This window comes from Cavia porcellus, unplaced genomic scaffold, assembly GCF_034190915.1.
Source record: "Cavia porcellus strain 051 isolate PalLab524CR breed Dunkin Hartley unplaced genomic scaffold, mCavPor4.1 scaffold_5, whole genome shotgun sequence".
Classification (NCBI taxonomy): Eukaryota; Metazoa; Chordata; class Mammalia; order Rodentia; family Caviidae; genus Cavia; species Cavia porcellus.
Window position 1 is genome coordinate 77,941,519 of NW_026947488.1, and position 22,651 is coordinate 77,964,169.

General features: G+C 37.5%; 1 protein-coding gene across 15 annotated transcripts in view; it reads left to right on the forward strand.

Moving 5' to 3' along the window:
* The window catches only part of Mbnl1 (muscleblind like splicing regulator 1), a 193,491-nt gene that overhangs the window by 9,848 nt on the left and 160,992 nt on the right, over positions 1-22,651 (forward strand). For 8 of the 15 annotated variants that reach the window (XR_010047626.1, XR_010047627.1, XM_063249198.1 and 5 more), the window contains exon 1: positions 12,931-13,119. The exons of 2 other annotated variants lie outside the window; for them this stretch is intronic. The gene's annotated coding sequence lies outside the window, so the exon portion shown is untranslated. Of the gene's footprint in view, positions 1-12,930; positions 13,120-22,651 lie in introns of those variants that run through there. 5 more of the 15 variants (XM_063249208.1, XM_063249210.1, XM_063249209.1 and 2 more) reach the window with 2 other exon arrangements.

A 22,651-nucleotide genomic window follows, 5' to 3' on the forward strand; every position in this document is an offset into this window, starting at 1 on the left:
CAGTCAGAGACCAGAAGAGTCTATTTCTCAGGGGGCAGTGGGCGATGGGGCTCAAGAGCTGAGGCTGGGCGAGGATGAGGTCACAAATATTGTAGGCCAAGAGATGGAGTTACACATTGTGAGCAAAGACATGTGTTTGTGTGAATTGGGAAGAGAAATGCAGTGAGAGACCCTTATCTATGGTTAACCCAGAGCAGGAAAAGCTGTTGTTTAAAGAAAAGCAGAAATTACACCATAGTTCAAAAGCTTCCCTAGGAGAGAAATTAGAATATTAGATGGATTTCAGATAAAACTGTTTTACCTCCAAAGGTTAACTATATTTTCTTGCCATTTTATTTCTGCAGTAGGTCATGCTTGATACAAGTGAAAGAGGATCAAATATTATTTAAATTTGTCAACTAAATATGTTTAGCAAAATTGATGTGGAATAATTGACCCTAATCATGGTCATGTGAAAGGATATGCACTGATATCTGTCAATGAGGTCATTGTAAAACTTGGTCTCTGCATGTATATGAATTAGAAGTTTGTTCCTCAGCCTCCATAGACAACAGATGTGCCTTTTATTATTCTTCCCAAAACACATCAGTGACTACCAACTCTCTGGCAATGTTAGCCTACTTACCTTATAAATAGGAGTAACTTATTCTGCCAATTATCTCTGACTTTTAAAATTACCTTAAAAGCTCTAAATAATATAAAGTATTATTTTATAAATCCTAGTCTCAGTTGTGCACTTCTTTTGGAGTGTAGAACATTTAAGGAATATGAGTTGGAAAGGAAATAAAGAATAGCTTACTGAAGATGACATTTTTAAAAAGTCAGTAAACCATATCTCTAAGCTAAGTACCACAAGAACAAATGTCTTCCCCTTTCATATTAAAAAAAAATACAAAATTTCTTCTATTTTTGGTTTACAGCAAAAGCTGGCAAAAGAAATTACCTGCTATCTGGCCTTCAACTGTGGGTGCACTCTCAGTATGAGCACAGCTAACACAGGAAGGCACACAATCATGAAGTCAAACATATTGTAGGTTCTACAGCTCCAGTTTTGGGTGTTGCTGGTTATGCTCAAACATGACCATTATTGTGCTACTGGTGTTGATGAGACACAGCTGATCTATGTACTAGCTCAGCAATGCATGGAAATCTGCAACGATGATGATCTGCCATACTACAGAACTGCCGCAGAATTATGTGTGTGGTTTCTGAGAGCATGTGTGGGAGAAAACAAACCTATGAATATCTACAATGCACATTAGAGAACACTATGAAGCAGTGAACCACTTCCTGACCTGGGCAGGTACATCAAGAAGAAAAGTGTTTAACAGTATGAGCACTCAATTTTCTGCAGTAAGAATAGCTCATACTCAGTATGGTTCCATATCTTAGCTATTATAAATAAGCAGCAATGAACACAGGAGTGCAGAGAATCTCTTCAACATTCTGATTTCGTCTCCTTTGGCTGTATACCCACTAGTTGCTGGATCATATAATAGTTACATTTTTAGTTTTCTGAGGATTGCATGACTACATTTTCATCAAGTGTGCAAGGACTCTTTTCTTTCTACATCCTTGGCAAAAACTGCTATCTTTTTTATTATAGTCACTCTAACAGTAATAAGATGATATTGCTAAAAACCTGGATATTAAGTGTACTCACCAGGAAAATGATAAACTATGTGAGGTAAAGCATTTGTCAATTACCTAGATTTAACAAATATACATATATAATACTTCAGATATATATATATACATTATATATATATATATTCAAGACATTTTGTTGGATATGACAAATACAACTTTATATGGCTTTTTAAAAATATATACATTTGCAAATAACAAACATTTGTCGACATGAATTAGATTCAGGAAGAAATGCAGAAAGACCTCATGGATTGGGGCTTGACTTTAGTTAAAAGGGGCTGATAATTGCCCTCCAGAAGTGGATGCTAAGAATGTGCTCTCCAAAGCCAAAAGGTCTCTCCTCCTGCCTTATTTGGCTTTGTTCCTCTCATTGGTAACCATCCTGTACAAAAGAATTCCTTTTCAAAAGTGTAAGTGTTCTTCTTTCTATGAGTGATGTCATGGGTCCTGGTGGCCCAAGAATTTGCTACTAACTAGCACTTAGCAACACATAATCATTATTTTCTTCCCTGAGTTCTAAGCAAGTCTTTGACTTGTATTACTTAAAAGAAGCAAGCAGACAACAGAATTTTCCATCCTGTGCCAACATCCCTGACTCAATTGAAATGATACTTTTAAAAAGTAAGTCTCTAAAGAAACTAAAGGAACTGGTTTTCATATAATTGTTCACCAAAATCTGCTTTAAAATGGTAGAGGCTTTTGTTTGGCCTTGTTTGTTTTGTCAGGCTTGTGTTTTTCTTTATAAGTAGGCTAAGGGAAGTTGGACAGTGGAAAACTACACCAACTAGTCAATTAAGTGTGATGTATTTAAAGTGCTTGTCTATCTTCCAGGAATAATCTTGGATTCTCTTTTAATTACAACCTACCTATTTAAGAAAAAAATGGTGAAAGCCTCTGTTATTTTGTAGGAAAGTAGTTGTACATTTCTTTAAATTTGTGATTTGAATCTTACATTTTGAATAGACTACAAGTTCAGCAGGAGCTTACTATTTTTAAGAATATAATTGCAAAGTATATTCTTAAAAATAACTGTTATCCATTCAAAATACTAACAATAGGTATGGTTTATTAAACACCTAATCTATGTACGGATAATTCTCATGAAGTCATTCATTATCATGATTCCATGGAGTAGACATTTGTCTTTGAGACTTGAAGAGACTATCCAAAAATCTCACAGCTAATAACAGTCTCTGAAGCATGGTCTTTGTTGCATGGGGATGAAGGTGCTGGGCAGAGTATATGCCTTGTAAATAACACTCTACTTTTTCTGACTTGATTCTTCTAACAATTTTAATGCATTGCATCAAGTTGGGGGCGGGGGGGTGTGCGTTTGTCCTGTTGCCAAGAGCAGCCAACCATAAAGGCGAAGAACAAAGTTGCAGCAGTAATGATTCTTGCCAGTGGGAATAGGCCCATGTGTCATTTTTGGCATGTGTATACCTGTTCCCAATAACCCCAAAGTAGACAGTGTTCTCCTCTTAGTCATCCAGTAATTTAGTCATAAATGAAATAGAGTAACTTCAGTTAACTGCTTCTTCCATCATGGTAAGGAAATATCCAAAGTTACACCACTTACCATCAATGTGCTGCTTCTTCCTAATAATTATTTTTGGCTGGCTTTAATGAATGGGATGTTGGAGCCAAACCTTGCCTTTCCCACCAGTTCAAGACTAATCTACTAAAGTGAACATTTCCCCAGTCCCTGCACTGAGTGTTTGGTATTTCAGGACCTTGACAAACAACTTATGGCTTCTTCAAGACCAACCTACCAGAATTTTATAAGGATAAACAGGATTCAGAAGCTTCCAAGGGGGAAAAACTGTCCTAAGTGTAGATTTAATCCGTCTTTAGAGGGACAGAACTTTATGAAGACGACGACAGAGAGTAGCTAACTTTTATATAGTTAACATTTTTCTTTAATTAATTGTGAAGACTATGGGACAAGTAGAAAAGTGTTTTCGCAGGAGCATGGGAGTCTGAATCTGTAGGAGGAAGTGACACGCTTATGGAGTAAGAATGTGGGTGGGAGTTATAAATTACTGCTTTTCTGCTAGTCTACAAAATCACACATAAACACCTTTGCAATGCTGCCTTGAACAGAATCAATAAACTCCTGCTATAGGCACAGGATACATTATTTAAAATACATTATCTTATACCCAAGAATAAAATAAAATATCCTTACTTCCAAGAAAAAAAATTAAGAAGCCTTTAACAAATGAAAATAAAATAGGATTTTCATTATTTTTCTAATGTTAATTCAAAATATGACATGTTACACTCCTTGAAACTATCAAAGAAAAGCTGGCTTTGTCTGCAGATGTCCTAGGTTTAAAAAGATTAAGTCCAGGAAATGAGTGAAAGTAATACCAAAGAACACTGCAAGGAGATAGCAGTAATCAGTCACAGACTGCTTCCAGGAGGACAAGGATAGGTCCTGCTGTCAGACACAAATAAAGTCAGCACTTCATGGCACTTGTGATAGAATTCTGTCCTTACATACGAAGAAGAATTCAGACAATGTGGACATGTAGCTTAAGTACTTGGTAACTCTCATAGAGCTATAATTCTACACATTGGAATTCAATGGACACAAAGGAGAAGTCAGAAAAAAAGATAATTGTCTGTTTAGATTCACCAGTTACCACTTCTTCTTCTGTTTTACTGTATTTCAAACCTGTGTTTAACTGATCATAATTTACTATTTCATCCTCTTTGTTCTTGGTAAGCTGTACACTTCACGAGGCTTCTCATCTAGCCTTAGTCATCCCATATCCTCAGACTCTAGAAAGCGCCACAGTTATGCCAGACACACAGCAACTAGTTGCCACTGGATAGAAAAGATGACAGGAAGAAGGTTTAGAATGAAAATGCAGCAGTATCTGCTAAGCTATGGTCAGAAAAGTCTGTAAAGGTGAAAGAATGCTCCACATTGTCTAAAAATGCATTCATGACTGTGAAGGCTGGCTGAGCTCAGGCCCTGTCAGCAGTTACTCACTGGTCATCTCATTGCAGAAACAGAGGCATACAGAAATGTACGGGTGGGGCCCCAGGGGTCCTCTGGGCTAATGGCAAAGGCTGAAAACATAAATTAAGATTTTTATCATTAAACTTTAAATGAAATTTGGAGATATGTCCTGTTGATTCATTTCTATTTAGTATTTAACTTATTTAAATGTTTGAATGAATTTATAAAATACTATAAGTGTTGCAAAAACAGTTTTTTGGGGATGTTTTTCTTTTGAATACACATACAAAAGAAGTGGCCCAGGACCCACTTGATCCAATCTCAGTGGCTCTGCCCTCATCTTAAAAGGTGTTAATGATTATAATGTCTTAGCAAGTGATAAGTACAAAATTTTAAGCAAGCAGCAACCTAATTATTTTTAGAATAGGTAGATTATCCTCTATGATCTTGATTGCCTAGTTTGTTTTCAGGTCTACTGACTACTCATGCTTACCTTGTACAAAGTGGAACATATTCTGGTTAATGTAAGTATCACCATTTCCAACCAGGTGCTCAAATGTATACTTGCTCCTCCAACTTAGCTTTCCATAACTATGCTAACACCTCCATTTCTGGAAGGATATAAGCACTTGCTTACCCAAACCTAAATCTATTTGGGACAGATTTTTCTGCAGACTGTTGTTCTGATCCTATTGAGCCAAGTAAGCTTTCCTTGCCAAGGGGCAAAATGGAGCAGGTCAAAGGGTTACCACAGATTCTGTGTAATTTCCATTTTCTAACTTGTAGCTCAACAATTGTGAGCAAATTTGGTTACATATTGGAAACATCTAAGGGGCTTAAAAAGAAAAAAAACATCTAAGGGGCTTAAAAAGAAAAAAAAGTACATGGGTGCCACTCCCAGAAATTGATTTAATTGGTCTATGTTTCAGTCTATTGACCTGAAATAGAGGCAGGGGCTGAGAAGCACAGCTTCCTCATTTCTAGAATAATTACTACCTACCTCATGTACCTCGTGTGAGGTTTCCAAGACAATGTGTGAAATTAGTCTCTAACATTTCTGATCTTACCAGGTTCCATTCAGTATTCATTTCAGGAGAGGAAAGAAAAGGACGTTTGGTTAGGGAATCTAGGGAGGTAAAAAGGAGGGATCCTACCCCAGAACACTTCCAGTTCTGCCAATTAGCAGTTCATTAGGGTTAACAAGCTATGCTTTGTCAAAGCAAACACTCTTGGAGGATTAACCCTCATTCTCGCCTTAGTGTGAATGACTTTAATCAGATAATCATCTATCACCTAGTTGAGGATTTGTGTCTAGGGATTGTGGCAGGGGCAAGGAGACAAAGTTGCAAGGTCTCTAGGGACTCACTGAGGAGGTGCAAGAAAGGTTGCTGTCTGGCAACCTAAATAATCTGAAAAACAAACTTTCTCCTTACATTTCTGGGGTGGCAATGATTTGTTTAAAGTCTGATCAAATCTAAGGCCCCTTACAACTTTTCTCTGACTTTCTTCCTGCCTTGAAGCTGTTAATATGTGCTGGGTGACTTTACCGTTTGCCAGCTGCTTGGGAGTCCATGTGGAGAAAGGCCTTGCCCAGCCCTTGCATTCTTGCCATCTGGTTGGCACATGGTGAACACTCAGGGTTTGTTGAATTTCACTGAATTGTTTCATTTGCTAACACTCCTTCCCAACTGTTTCCCGCCTTGTGTCCCCCTACAGCTAGACCCCACTGTGAACCACTTGAGGAAGACTAAATAATGGCTTCAGCCCCAGTGCAAAGCACAGCTCTTGGCAGATTGTCAGCGGTCAATAAATACTTGGTAAATGAATGAAAAAGTGATGCCTAAGTAATTCACATTAATTTACCAGGGTACTTTCAGTCCCACACTGTTGAACAAGGTAAAGAGGGTAGGGGAGAAAAATATGAAGCTTCTACCATTCATTAATGTGACAATCCTGTTCTTATTCAAAGCCCCTTTAGGATGCCTTGAAACATGTTTTGCAGGTTGTTTTGGGGAAATAAGCAATGTAAGAAAGAAGGAGAAAAACTAACCAAGGATCCAGAGAAACCATACACACAAATATAAGAGAAACAGAAGAGAGAATGGAGAGGAGAGGAGAGGATGGGAGAGGAGAGGAGAGGAGAGGAGAGGAGAGGAGAGACAGAGAACAACAGAGACAGACAGACAGACACAGAAAAATAGAGAGTCAGAGAGACAGAGTGCAAGGGGATATATATATATATATATATATATAGAGAGAGAGAGAGAGAGAGAGAGAGAGAAATGGAATACCTTAGGGGTCAAAAAAAAGGCACCTCAAGAATGAACTGAGTTAATAGACACAATGATATTTAGGAACAGGAAAATCAACCCTGATTTTGGCATTTAAAAATGTTTGGCTTTAAAAATAAAAGAAGTAATGACTGTGTTTTTCAGACTTGTTTTCCTACATGAAACAAAGTTAATGGGTAAAAATATTTGCAGTAAAATATGTAAAACAGTTACAGTGTAAAGTTTTATCATAAGATTTATTAGTTATTATTTTTCAAAGATTACAAAGAAATTCTGGACTAACCTGCAATACACAGTTTTATGAGATCACAGGAAGTGTTTCACAGTGTATGTAATTATACATTATAGATAAAAATAAATAGACCTACTTTGACCTTTGAGCTACCTACTTTACATTTATTATGGTATACATGGAATTACTAAAATTATTAGTGCATATTTTCTTTTCCTTTGTACCAGTCCACAAAAGTCACTTTTATGTTTTGGAGCACTTAGAAATATATTACATATCAGACAAATTAACTCAGGATCCTGGGATATAGCATGTGGGGCCTTGTGAGTCAGGAAGGGTGCCCTTATTAACTGTAAGGCTCTGGTCAAGCGTCAGCTGTCCAGTGTCTGTTACTTCATATGAAAAATGAAGATTATAGTGGAGGACCTGACTTATTTTATCAAGTTGTATGAAAATATTACATTTAAATGAAACAAAACAAAAAAATAACCATATGTTTAGTACAGTATCAACTATGTAGAAAACAAATACAGTGGAAAAGACTAGAAAGAAACACAAGGTCATGTTACTAGTGACTACCTGGGGCCTGAAAACACTGCTCATTGTTAGAAAAAAATTCCATCCTTGGCAACTTTTAATTTTCAATATTGTATTGATCTTAATTAAGAAATAAGTCACACTCATGAGGATACTATATATTTTATTTCCATCAAGCTATAGAAGTATCTAAGGGACCCTCATCAAGTCTTGAGATGTAATGCACTAATGTTTGCTACACCTTATTGCTAAGAGTCTTTAATCCAAGTCACTTTCTGCTGCTGGGCCTCCTGGACAGGGTCACTCATGGTTTGATCTTTCTTTGCGTCTTGCATTTTGTTCTGAGAGTAAACTATTGGCCTCTACTAAGCAGCAAATTTGGATCATGTGCTATTCTTCCGCCACCCCTCTTTAATATAACTAAGCAAGCAATACAATGGCTCCCAGTGACTAAAAGTTTCTTATCACATTCTTAAGATTCATTGTTTTCCTTGCTGAACTTTATAGGCTAGTGAATCCATTGGTTTTTGTGCATTGTTGGACCTCCGGCCTTACAGTGAGACCAGGACTGTTGGCCTGACTTTCTTCTGCTTCAAATGCTCTTTCTCTAGACATTTCTTACTTCAGAGAGGATTCTGCCTACATAGGGATGGCCCTATCTTTATCTATACCATTTAACAGATAACTTTCCTCCTCATCCTATCATCCTCATTTGTTTTACTTCAAAGTGCTTATCTCAATATGAAATCATGGCATATGTTTATGTTTTTATTTTTTATTTGTTTATGAATTGCTTCTCTCTAGGACAATGCAATCCCGTAAGGGAAAGGACATGTATATGTTTGTTTCCAAGACCATAGGATTTAGAATGAGACTTAGCTATAGCTGATACCCAGTAAGTATCTGTACAATGAATATAGTCTATGAACAAAGTGTTTTCTGTATAGAGATAAGAAAAGAATGGCAATTTTCTTAGAAGAAAAAAAAAAAAAGCAAGGAAACAGGTGATAGAGAAAGAATCATCCTCTTAGATAGAAAAAGCAGTTTCTCCTTACATTAAACTTAGGAAACTGTTAGATCTATATCAAGATTTTTTGTTGTCCTTATTTTCTTTAAGAAAAAAAGGCAACAAAAATAAATGGTTGCAGAATCTTAAGATACAGATGACAGTTCTATTGTGCCATAAGATCAAATCCTTTGGATTATACTCTTCTGGCTATAGGGAAAGGGGTCTCCAATCTGTCACTCACTACTAATATTGTATACTTCTAAACTCTCAATTCAAAGATGTATTTGTTTTCTATCTTTCTATTGCCAGATTCCTTAATAATTCTACTCGAGTTAAATTCAATTTTTTGGTAAAATAGCTTGATCAATGCACAAAGGAACTACTATTTTAACTGTTTTAATTGTTACAAATATCTGGAAGGCAAATATATTAATTTTACTTTATTATTTGTTTATTTATTTATTTTTGCTACTGGGTATCGAACTCAGGACCTCACACTTGCCAGGTAGGCGCTATGCCACTGAGCTGTATCTTTGGCCCAAATATATTAATTTTATATAATACCTTCACATTGGTGTCAAATATGTACCATAATAAATGGTGTATGTGTTATATATAACATAGCATATCTTATAACACACATGCACAATGTAAAATAGAACATATATTGTTTATATTTAAATAAAGGGCATTATTGAAGATCTTTGTGGGCAAAATTATAAGCATCTTCAAACAAGAACTAAGTTCATGTAGCTTTATCAACTATACTAATTCAAACAGCTGAAAACACTTGAATTCAGGCTACAGAAGAAGATTTCCTCTTTCCCCTAACTCTGTGATGAAATATGATGTAGACACATTGAATGCATGCACTTAAAAATTATTTTCCATACAAGAATGTGAACTGTTTTTATTGATTTCTGGAAGCTTCTTCTCTTAATCCTGAACATGGTCAGGAAACAAGGAACTTGAGACTGAAATGCTGTTTTAACATTACCTTGCAATCACTGTTTTATCCTGGTTTAGTAACAACAGAATTCTTGGGTCAGTGATTCAAGACATTTAAAAAATATTTTTCTTGGAATATTTTCATTTGGATGATTTCGGAGAAAGGAATAAAAAAGCAAATTATATTTGAGAGGTAGAGAGCACTCATTGAACTGTGAATGTGGTGCATAGGACAAGAAAGATACAATTCCCACACGCACACACATGGGCAACTTAAAGACTTCCACCTGACTGAAAAAGATAAATGCTACCATTTCCTTTATCTACATTATTGATAAACAGGGAGTTGATTTTATCTCTAAAAACCACGCATCCTTTTATTTCCATAGGTATTCAGTGGCATAATTAAGACTTCAATGGAATGAAATATTTCAGGAACTGCAGTGAACAGTTTCCTTTATCTGAAAATGTAGTTTTATTTCATTTGAAATTGTTTTCTATAATTTCCCTTCTCACAAATGACTTTCTTTTTTTACTTCTGGATGTACTTACTCATAAGCCTGTGGACCGTAACTAGACCTCAGAATAAGAGAAATCATAATGCTCTCCTGGCACTGAGGAAATAGTGATGGTGGTCTAAATGGGGAACCATTAACTTTTTATTACTATAATGATGTTTTAGTAATTTCCACAACTTGAAATGTGGTAAGGATGCTACTGCTAGCTGAAGGCTAGCAATATAATTTACTATTTTTAACATATGATCCAGTGTTTTGTTATAGTGCTTCAACATTTTAAATGTCATTATTCACAGTATAATATTATCAGTGATAACAGATTAGGTTTACCAGTGACAGTGTAGTTTCATATCACAATTTATGTTGGCTAGTTTTCTGAGTTCTAGATTGACCATTGTTTTATGAGTTTTCTTAATCATTCCTTCTCTCTTTATCTAAAGTAAAACAATTTTTTTCTCATTCTTGTTATTTGCTAGAATGTTGATTCTGTTTCTGACATTCAGAGGTCTTTCTTATATTTCTTTGTGCTCCATCTGGTAGAGCAGCACATTGTTTTCAGTTTCCATTTCTGTTTTGTTCCCAGAAGTTTCCCGGCTTCTGTGCTGAAGTACAAAAATAATTTCCCCTCTACTGCCACATATAGGTTCAAAGTTCTGTTTCTCACCATGTTGTTGCAAAAAGCAACATGTACTTTATCACGTGAAAAACCATATAGCTTGAAGTTGGAAATCTATGGGAGTTAGTGGTTCATTTGGCATTCTGAGGGAAGAGGCAAGGAAGTCACGTGCAGCACCAACCTGTGGCAAAGGTGGCCCAAGTGGCTCTGTTGTCCTGAGGTCAGACCTCTGTGGTTACAGAGAATGGCAGACAAACTGAAGAAATGAAAGGCAAGTAGCAAACAATTCAGTAGTCTAAGCCAGGGATTTGGGAGTCTCCCAAGACTCCTCCCTTCCTCATTCCCGCGTGAGTCACTTTTACAGTGTATCCACACCCATCCACGCATCCATCTTCACTACCCCAAATCTCCCATTCACCCTGTAAGCTCCTGCCACAGGGTTTTTCCTACAATGCAAGTCCAGACTCTGCCTGTTGCCCTTGCTGTTTTAACGTAATGCTGAGGCTCTTTGGATTAACAGACTTCCTTTGAGCCTCCTCTCCTGCATTTACCCTCTTGTTACTCCCCACAGCAGTGCTGGTAGTTCCCTTGCATACCCTCTGCTGTTTTCTCCACTCTACCTGGACTGCCCTCCATGATACCTTTTACATGCCTTTCAGGGCACTGGTTAAAAGAAAATCTTTCAGGAAAACTTCCCTGTCCCTCCTCAGGGCCCTCTTGGGTCTCCTTCCACTCATTCTTGCCTGTCTGGTGTAACAGGCATTTGATTTAATTGCCAAAATGAAAGCTGGATAAGAAGAAAAGAACTCCCCATGGCTTGGGGCAGTGGCTAATTGACAGCTAGAAAGAATCCTCCCTCTTTGAGAAAGCGCCAGTGTCCTTTCACTTTGCTTCAACTGAGCAGGTACTTGGGTACTTTTTAATGATTAACACTGAGAAGTGGCACCATTTAATTAATTTAGTGCTTTGTTCTGGAAGGGATCTGTACACACTATTAACTGTATTTTGAGGATCTAGCCAAGGGTCAAGAACTCAAGTCTGTTATTCTTGTCTCTGGAGGGTCCTTTTGTACTCAAGACCTTCCCTGATGTTTCCTTCTTCTTAAACTGGCCCACATCTTCAACACAGGCTAGCAAATTATGTTCAAAACGTGGAACAAACATTTCCAGTTACAATTCTCCTTCATCAAGTTTATCAAATTCCTGAAATTCAAAGGAAATCTTGGCCTCAAGTCTCCAAAACTTATCACTTCACAAAAGTCCAGGATTCTTTTCATTCAAAGTGAAGCCAAGTGACATCTTCAAGTACCCAGTGAATTATGATTTGGGGTTGTGGACCCCTCCCCTGATAAAGGCTTATTTGCCTTGAAATATTTCAGAAAACGTTATTTTATTTTCAAAGAGCCGGTTCTGGTTTCTATAAATCATATACTGCAGAGTTTGGGATACGGGGCTTTTAAGCTCTAAATATCACAAATTCGATGGCAAGCTGTTATGTGTTTGTGCTTGTGTGACAATCAGTTTCACCGAGGCATTCTGAAGCTGTGGACAGCCTGTGACTGGAGTACAGTACACACTGGCATGCTTACAGACGTTTTCCCGCCTGCTCGCCCTCCAGGTTCAAGTACTGTGTGATGCATTTGCAGGCAGCAGCCCCATCAGATCCGAAGGTCTGCGCCTGGTCTGACTCCAGGCTTCGGTCTAACCTCGCGGGCTTGCTCGCAGAGCCCCAGTCCGGGGCCTCCTCGGGAGGGAAGGCGTCGGCCGCCCCAGACAAGTCCGGGAGCGGGGCCGGGGGCGCGTCCCACCGCACCGCACCGCGGGCGCAGCGACGGCCAGGCAGGTCTGAGCTGGAAGATACCAAGCGGCCCGCGGGGATGCCGCTGGCCAGCGCCGGCGTGGCGCCCCCTGCTCTCGGCGCCGGCGGGCGAGCGGCGAGGCGCGGCGCCTGGCCTTGCGGACGCCGGCGTGCGGGCGAGGGGCGAGGGGCGAGGGGCGCGGCGCGGCCGGGGCGAGCGCGGCGGGGCGCGGCGGAAAGTTGAGGCGCGCTGGTGGGGCGCCGCGCGCGCCCTGCAGCTCGAGGAGTCCGCCCCGGGCTTCCTGGTGGGACTGGGCGGGCGGGGGAGGGGCCCGCGGCGCAGCGGAAACCGGAGCTGGGCGATAAGAGGCTGCACGGCGACGCGCAACAGTCTTTTCACTGCGGCTGAATGAGTTGTGGCGCTCACCATGCTCCCGTGACGAGCGGCTGACAAGTTGCAGTTTCCAGCGCGGGCATCTTGGAATCGGACTCCCACAATGCCTTGGGCCTTCGGTCGCCTGTCGGGCCGCCTGTGAAAAAAATGTGAGAGGTAAGTTTCCATTCGCACAGTTTCGGGCCCGCTCGGCGCTCCGCATTGTTCGGCCCGCGGGGCCGCGGGAGGAAGCCAGGGCGGCGCGGGCGGCGGCGGCGGCGGCAGGGCGGACGGGCTCGGGCTGCGCCCCCCTCCCGGCCGGGCCGCGCCGGGCCGGGCAGGGCCGGGCTCCGCGGGCGCTGTCAGCGTTGCCAGCCGCCGGCCGGGCCCGGGGCCGGAGCGGGGAACAGGTGCGCGCCGGGGCGCCGGCGAGGCCGCGACCCCTCCGAGCCCCGGGTCCCTCGGAGGGCAGCGCGGGTCCGCTCCCCGGGGCTGCCGGCCAGCCTGCTCTGCCTCGGGGCCAAATATGTGGACGCCGAGGTTAATTCTCTGCCTCCTACCCATAAATTACGCATGACATGTTTAGCTGGGCGGCCTTATATGGAGAGTACTGTGTTTCAGTCCAGTTTGGATTTTGCCAAGTTTACGGGCGGAAGACGCCCAGGAGCGGAGGGCTGTTGCTGTCCCTCTCCTCCCCACCCCCCGTCGTTTTGTAGTGCGTCACCCAAAAACTGTAAGAAAAGTAAGTGCAGGGGCTCTCTGGGTGGAGCCGCACTTGGTTCAGTGAATTGCTTGCGTGAAACGTTGAGAAGAAAGAAAAGTAGTTAGTACTTGGGTTCTGGTTTTTAGACAAAAGCTGGGCAAATATGTAGCCTTCCTCCACCTACTTTTTTTTTTTTTTTTTTTTTTTAAACGGAGCCGGAATCTGTTATTGGTAGTAATGTGTCATGTGAGAATACTTTGATTCCAGAGCCTGTAATACGAGCAGGTATATGGTGGAGCTTGTGCTTTCCCCTCTCCCTCGCAGCACTTTACAAGGATAGAGTGTTGATAGGAGCCTAATTGTGTTCTTAAGTCTCTCGGGCCCGGACACTTGGACTGCTGCTGGGATTCTGAGGTGTGTTTCCGTGAATTGTGCCTCCCCGGTTTAACGTGGTGTAGAAAGCAGCCAGAACGGTTATTACCCCTGTCCTTACCTTGTGTGCCCTCCTCCCCAACATAGGCACAAACAATAGCGAAGGAATAGCAAAGTCTGCTGTGCCCTGAGGAATTTCTTCAACAAATTAATACACCGAGAGAGAAGTCATAATTAATGCCTGTGGATTTGCAGGGCCTCTGCAATGTGCTTTGAAATACTACACCAGTGGACCCAGCGTTCCTCTCCTGGGTCTGAACACAATGTCTGTTTATACAAAGAGTGTATTTAGTCCATAACTATTCCTATACCAGCATAAGTGACCCTGTCTACCTTATCTCCCCAGGAGTTATCAAGAGTGGTGGTGATGCTCACTTTGTCTTACTTTTGAGATAAAATATTATCATCCAGAGAAATTAAAATGAAAATTCAAGAACTGTAAATTTCGGCCTAAGGATATTTACTTCAAACAAGATGTCTTCGGGGAGACACAGAATTGAGTTACTTTGTAGCCTCAGAAAGCACGTTGCTGTCACATGTATCTCACATGCGTTAAATTGGTGACAGCTACAGTTTGTCTATTTTTAGTTGGCCCACTGCTTTCCTGTTTTTATGTTTTGTGTACTGGTGTGGGAGTTACATTTTGTTTTTTTATCACTATGTTGTTAGGCCTTCTGTCAAACTGTAGACATAATTTTTAGTTTTCTTTGTATAATGCGGGGGTTTCCTCACTGAGAAGTACAAAAGTTGCCTATTGTATTTTAGAGAACAGGTTAGGTCAGCACCAGAAAACCTGTTCATCTGTCTATAATTATACTATCACTTAAGACATAATAATCAGGTTTTATTATCACTAGGAGACTCAGAAAAACCTCACATGTGCCTCATTTAATTTTTTTTTTTCAGATAACTAAGAACAAATTTGTGTGTAGATCTACATCTAGTGTAGTACTGGGTGCAGCCTTGCCAGAAAGAAGCCAAAGTGTTGCATGATTTGAGATATTATTGCTTGTGTTTATGCTTACACATTTGAGGCCAACTTAGACTCCAAGTTGAATTCATTAAATTTTATTCCAACATTCTGTTCTTCCTCTGGGCACAGAATTCCTATGAAATGAAACACTAAATTCTGTTCCAGAACAAGAAGAGATTATCCTATGTTTTTTCCTTGGGGGAAGGAAAGAGTAAATTGTATTTCTTACTGAGAAAGTATGTTACTTTATTATATAAAATTTCCTGTTTTCATTGTAAGCAAAAAATTGCCCTTGCATTTGTCACTGTCACCGACCATTAGGCCTGTGTTTGATATATCTATTTATGGAAATAGAGAATAGCCTTTCTGTAGCTCCTGGCTTTCTGTTTGATGATTAGAGAACATCTCAGGACCTGCTTGGAAGAAACTGAGAAAGAGTTGGAGGAGATTGGGTTTTCTGTTCTCTCACAGAAAGATATTAGAGTGGGTAGTAGATAGAGGAGGGTCAGGGTGAAAGATGGAAATGAAGTACGTTCATTAAAAATGTTACACAGGAAGAATTTAAGTTGTCTGGTGTTTGCTGGCCAAAAAGCTTCATGTTTGAAATACAGAATGTGCTGTCCAGTATAGGAGTCACTAGTCACATATGTCTCTTGAACACTTGAAATATGGCTATCTCAGATTGCGATTTGATATGTTACATACATACTGGAATTTGAAAACTTGATACAAAATTATAAAACATCTGATTAATATTTTCATACTATGTTAAGGGCAATATTTTGATTGTGTATTACCTTAGAAAATACTCTTAATTTCATTTCGTTAATTTAAAATCTTGTGACTTTCATTAGTATAAATACCACATAGCTTAGAATGGTAAATGTGGCTTGTATTATATTTATATAGGGTACTGTGCTAATAAAGCAGAAACACAGTATTCTGGAAGAAAGGTTACACTTTGCTGTCCAAAACACAGTAAAGTCCACTTGCTTTTGCAAGATAAAGAAGTCTATGGTGCTTAGAAATACTTTGTTTCACCTGTTCTTTGTAACCAAAATTGACTAAAAACATCATCTTACATCTAGTTTTATTTCTTTCAAACTACTATTTAGTTTAGGGATTTAATGGTGAGTTAGTAATAACAGAGAAAAGGCTTATAATTAGAAGGATGAGTCTTAACACCTCTTAAAGGCCAAGAGAGGGTATGATTGCTACTTAGGAACATTTTAGAGACTCTAGTTATCATGGTCCTGGAGTTACCAAACATAAACAAGTCACTAAAATTTATTTTAAAATAGAGTTTTCAGTAAACAGCATTTATCTTCAAATACTTAATATATATTTTCTTTTGCTATGCCTTTACTTTCTTGGGGGGGGGACCATTAATATATTCAAACAAACTTCTGACTGACTTTAGTAAAAGATTCATAGGAATGAGAGATTTTTACCTTCAAGGAACAAGGTATTGTCTTGAATGTTAGGAAAGGTAAAAAAACTATTTCTGTGATAATTTTATGGGCTTTGAAGAAAATCTGTATGCAGAGAAGACTTTATAATTTGAACACATTCTTAAGAAAGCATCTGACTGATAAACAAAGCACAATGGCTTAGGTCCTGGAAACATTCCTTTCAGATATTTTCATAACCGAAGTACATTTGCCTTGCACAGTGAGTGTTAAGCCAGAAAATGTGGTTCTTCTGTAGTCATATAAGCATGCTAAATGTTACTTTCTTGAAAGATGTCTGAGTCACAATATATATGTAGTGGAGTCTAGAAAAGGAGAGGGAAAAATTCCATATAAATCCTCAAGAAGAATTCATACTGGGGCAGTGGCATGTTGAGTCTGTCTTTCATGTCTGTGTTCATGCCACCCTGAATACACCGAGATCTCTTGTGAATCTTTTATTCTCTGAATCATGGTCCTCCTGGGGTTAGAGTGCGGGGAGTGGGAAGACAAGAATGATCTCCATTAACTTGGAATAACATTTCTGATGAGTCATGGAGCATATATTCACTAATGGTTGGAGAATTATCGATTGAAAAGCAGAGGATTCAAGAATAGTTACTGACATATGGTATTAAATGTCTGTAGACATTTTTATTTTTAAATTTGAGTTCGGCAGATTGCCTTTAATATACTGTTTTATAGATTACAAAAATATGCATTTATATAAACATTATAGCTATGTCCTTGAAAAACTAGCGAATACAGTATGTGATTGCAGTTTTGAACGTATTATTAATTTCATAAAAATTCAGTGTATCTCTTCAGATAATTACTGATGAACTTAGGGCGGTATTTTGTTATCTGCCTTTGAAATCCATAAAAAGAATCTTTGCAAAATTTATAGTAGGTATTAGACAAGTGTTTTTCACTTTTCATAGTATTTTTGAGATGTTACTGTGTAGGTTTATTAAAACAGTATACATAAATAAAGAGCAGAATAAAAGAAGGAGAAGTGGGAAGTAGGAAGAAGTCTAGAGACTCCCAAATCCACGAATTACATATTTTGTTGTTTTAAAAATATTTTCATATATATGCTGATTTGTGTCATTTATACTACTTTATCTTAGTTTGTTGAAGTTTTGCATTATTATTTCTTTTCTGTAAGAATCTTTTTGATTTATGTCTTGTACTCTTAGTAAAAGTACTTAGAAGCTAATGATAACGTTTATTATTTTGTTATGAATGTGTGTTTGCTCATAAAATATAAAAGTTTAAAAATATAAATTAAATGTCACATTGATACATAATGCCATACATAATACCTACTCCATTCTAGTCCCTTTTTAGCTACAAATGTAGAGGTTTCTTCCTTAAGAGAAAAAATTTATAATTGAGATTTGATTTTTCATATATTTTAAAGTTTGAAAACTGTTAGCTAACAGTGAACTTTTTAAAAAGAATTAACAAGATTCTGAGATTATGGTGACGAGATTAATTGTATGAACTAAGCATTACAAGGCTGATTTGATACATTAATTTATCTTGAAAAGTTGACTGCAGCAAAATGCCATGCTGAGCTTACAGATATCTACCTCATTTAATGAATATATGGTTTGTCCTCAAAGCTAGGGGAAATAAAAGTTTGGAAAATAATTGTAAAGTAGGATGTGTATTTCATAAGTAATGGCTAGGTACCATGTATATAAGCACCAATAAGGAAAAGCCAAGTGTTAATACAGTTCTGGCCAACATACATATAAGAAAGGAAACAGTCATTACAATAAGTAAATGATGGGAAACCTAAGGCACTATGCCGCTGAGCTGTATCCCAAGTCCGAGACACAGGTTTTTCATACATGTTATAGTTCATTTGTTTACTTCTTTTCTGTAGAAAAAATATTTTGATTTCCAGATGACCTGTGCTAGAAAATCATTTGTCATTAGTGCTCATGGATACCATAAAATAACAGCTTTTCCAAGTACTGAACAATTACCAATACGTTAGAAAACCAACATGATGAACTGAGGCAAAAAGTGAGTATAAAGAATTAGTGAAAGAGAAAGCTAGATTAAAAGTAAATTGCCAGGTATACCTAGGTTATAACAAATACCTCGACATATGCCGAAAATCTGTATAGTAGGTTCAGTGGTGGCAGTAGTACCAAAGAAAGCATTGATTTCATTTTAGAAAAGAAATGTGAAATACATAATAAATAGCAAACAAAAAAATACGTGAGAAATATGTGACATTTTCATCAGAAGCAGTCACAGTATCTAATTTATCATGACTCTGAATAGAGGAAAAGTGATACAAATAAGCAGAATTTATAGCTCGAGGTTTTGAATACAGGTGTGTCACCAGTATGGATAAAATTTTGTCACTTTTTACAAAACACTTCTAATATTTTAAGCTAGTCTGAAAGAGCACATTGTTGGTATTTTCTGTACTTTAATAGTGGCATCAGTGTAAGTGATTGTGAGTGAATAGACTTCTAGAAAATTCTAAAGTGTAAGACTTTTACAATAATCTATGCACATCTTAAACATGTACTGTGTTAAGCAGCAAAGTGTGCCACAATGAGGCCTTAAGGTGTTCATATTCATATTGGACAAATTATCAAAGATGTTTCTTTCAACTCTGTATTGGTATTTATGCACATGCTATTCACAGTTTGTCTTAACCAAAAGATTTGATCATATATCTAATCAGTGTTCTTGGTAATAGTAAAACTGACTCATTAATATTTTATTTGTTTCTCTCTTGTCTAATTGCAAGAAAAGAATTACACTTAAGGTGACATTTGAGCACTCCATACGCTCCTGAGAGCCAGAAGGTAGTTGAGTGAAGTGACAGATACAAAGAAGGGGAGAGGATTGGGCTTGCTCTGTGGGGAAAATTGATGGGAAAAGTCTGAGCTGTTGGCTAGATTTGCCACTCAGTATTCCCCTACCAAATACTCAACAACTGATAGTTGTGTTTTTTAAGTTTTTGTTTCTTTTCAAAATCAAGTTGAAAAAACAAAATGTTCCAATCCCTATAAACTCCATATCTGAGTTTGTTTTGAAACTCCAGTACTTACTGCAGCATAGGTAGTACAACAAAAACAGACATCAAGAGGCAGGATATGTTTTGAAATATGTAAGTCTTTTGTGTATGTAAGAGGTGAGATAGATATTATCATTGTTTTAGTGTTTTATGGTCGTGTTGCGTGTTTGTCTATTTCTCAGTAAGACAGGACCAGTAAATCTTAGGAAAAAACATTTGGTGTGTGTTAGTTTTAACATTGTGGAATCATAAACATATAATTAATAATGTGCTGTATGTTTCTTTATAAATTCTTATTTAATGTTTTCCATAGCTGTAAAATAGCCTTATTATCTTTATCTTGAAGGTTATATAGCATGACTAAAATTTCCTTCCTTCGCTTTTTATAGAACTAAGGTAATTGATTTTTATTTATGCCACTGAGCAAATTTTAATTCATTTTTTTTTGTCTTGCCTCCAGTGATATATAAAGAGTAGTGAGAAAAATGTTAGTTACAATGATTACTAACATTGTTGAGCATCTTCTGTGTTTTGGGCTAGAATTAATTAACATGTTCCTTACATCAACTTCATAAGATGGGTAATACTAATGTTCTAGAGTCATAAACAGGAAAACTTAAGGCATTGATATAACCAGTAAACTAGTAAGCAGCACAATGAGGAGTTACATCAAGGTAGTCCAGTTTTAGAACCTATACTGTTACATACAATAAAAATGGATTGAAAAAATATTTCTGTTGGGCCCCTACAGGAAATTGAGACCATAATCATTCATGTTCCGAAAGGCCCATACTCTCCAGCATTTAGAGAAACCAAAAGAAAGAGAAAAAGTAAGGGAGTAGAGGGAAAAAGTATGAAAGGGCACTGACAGAGTAAGAAGAATGAGAAATCAGCTGGTCTAACCGAGGAGCAACAAAAAGTTTACTAACACTGAAAAGACATTTAGTTTGGGAATTAGCTTTACAGGAATTATATTTTAGTGACATCTAACAGGGCAGGGATAGTACTCCGATGGAAAGGAGAGATTGTGGTTGTCTATAGGAGTAAATAGGGCTATTGACACAGGATTGACAGGGAAATGTTAGTGTCTACATGGCGCTTGATTGGATACAAGAAATAAAGGTATGTGGGGGATTAAGGATTTTAAACATAAAAACATCATTCTTAAAACCTTTAATCATTCAGAATTTGTTACTTAAAATTTTATTTTGTTCCTGTTCCTCTTATTATGGGTTGAAAACTCTGTTGAGTAATTATCTTTTTAAATATCTATAAGAGAAAAGTACATTTTAACTTACTAAGGATTATAACTTGATTAAATACATGGTATAAGTAAAGTTCTTCAAACATTTCCTATTGATGTCAATTATTTTTAAGCACAGGACCCGATGTATTATAAAAAGTCAACAAATTCTTCATCCCACGTTATTCTAAGGTGGACTTAATTTCATCTTTAGGGGTTCATTGTTATTTGCTGGAAAATGTCCTGATGTCAACCCCGGAGTTCTGATCTCTTACTAAAATCTGCAGAGAATGACTGTGTAACCTATCCTTGGTGATAAACAAGGTGGCAGATAGATACATGATAAAATGAGTTTGCAATGTGCTCAATGTGACTGACATTTATACTGCTCAGACCTTGCTATTTAGGGAAGGTATCAGTGTAACTGTGGTATTCTTTTTCCTGGAAATAAAATCCTCAATAACCAGTCACTCTTTAAAAAAGAACAATTTACATACAGGAATAAACAAACAGTTACATATAGTTAATGTTTACCTGAAATTGTAAAGTTAGTTACGTTTCAAATAGAATAGAAGTTTTGCTGGAGACCTTTTATTTAAAATTCTTATCTACTTTTTATAAATAAATGGCTTAACCGAGTTTAAGTAGAAAATGTCAGAGCAGTAATATATTACATTGTATTATTTATATGTATATATACACAGCAATTCCTATGAAGGCTGGAGATAGAGTCCGTGAGTTAGATTTCCAGTACAAAAGAGAAAGAAAGAAAAAAAAAAATCTCCAGAAATAAAAAAGTTTAAAGAAAAATTCTATTTATAGTCTATAATCAGTTATTATTTATTTATATTATCTATATCCATGAAAATGATGTAGAAACTACACTATTTGTCTTTAAATACAGCATGTTTGTATAGATAGACGATAAGGTTAACAATACTTTATTTTTGTTGTTTATGTTAGAGTTATGTAAAAGCCTCATTTAGTATTTGACTGTTTTTACTATTAGACTTTTTTAGTCTTACTATTGCTTTGTGCTGCAAACATATGGTGAAAATCTATTTGTCATTTCAAGTAATGTTGGAAAATGTTGATTTTTAAATAACAAAGGTTAGGTGGAATTAGAAATTCTTGAGTTCTGTCATTGCATCATTGGGCTTATGTTAATTAGACAAATTTACTCCTGATTATTTTCAAACATTATTTGAATTTAATTGCTTTGATGTTTAGGAAAAACTGCATTGTAAATTTAGTAGCATTTGGTCTTACATATCTCAGCTTAATAAGATTAAAAGATTTGACAAAGCAAATGTGAATAAGAGCGAATACAAGAAAATGTCTACAGAATTTTAGAGAGATCAGATGACTCCCAAAGAGAAAGAGAGAGAGAGAGACAGACAGAGACAGAGAGAACAAAAATTGATACTATTGAAAAACATACCCCATATAGAATTTTGCATGCAGATATCTGGGAGACCATATTTACTGATACAGTCATGAAGACTGGGATTTTAAATGCAAATGTTGTATTAATGTAGGAAGAAGAGTATTATGTCTGCTTCTCAGTAATTTTACTATCTGCTTAGATCTTTTCCCTTAAAAAGTTTTTTACTATGTTTACAATAAGGCCATAGAAGAATCAATCCATCTTTTGTTTACTGTTAGGAAATCAGTTAACAGACATATTTTGAGGACTTGTTAGAGTCAAAAGATCCTAATAGGTTAGGAGAGGAGGGAGGGCAAAGTAGGCTTGCATAGGTTCTAACGTTTTTTGACCTATAATTGAATTGAGAAAAAAGACATGAACAGTTAACAAAGCAAAGCACTATACAACTCAGTACCAAAGGGGGAAGCTAAAAGT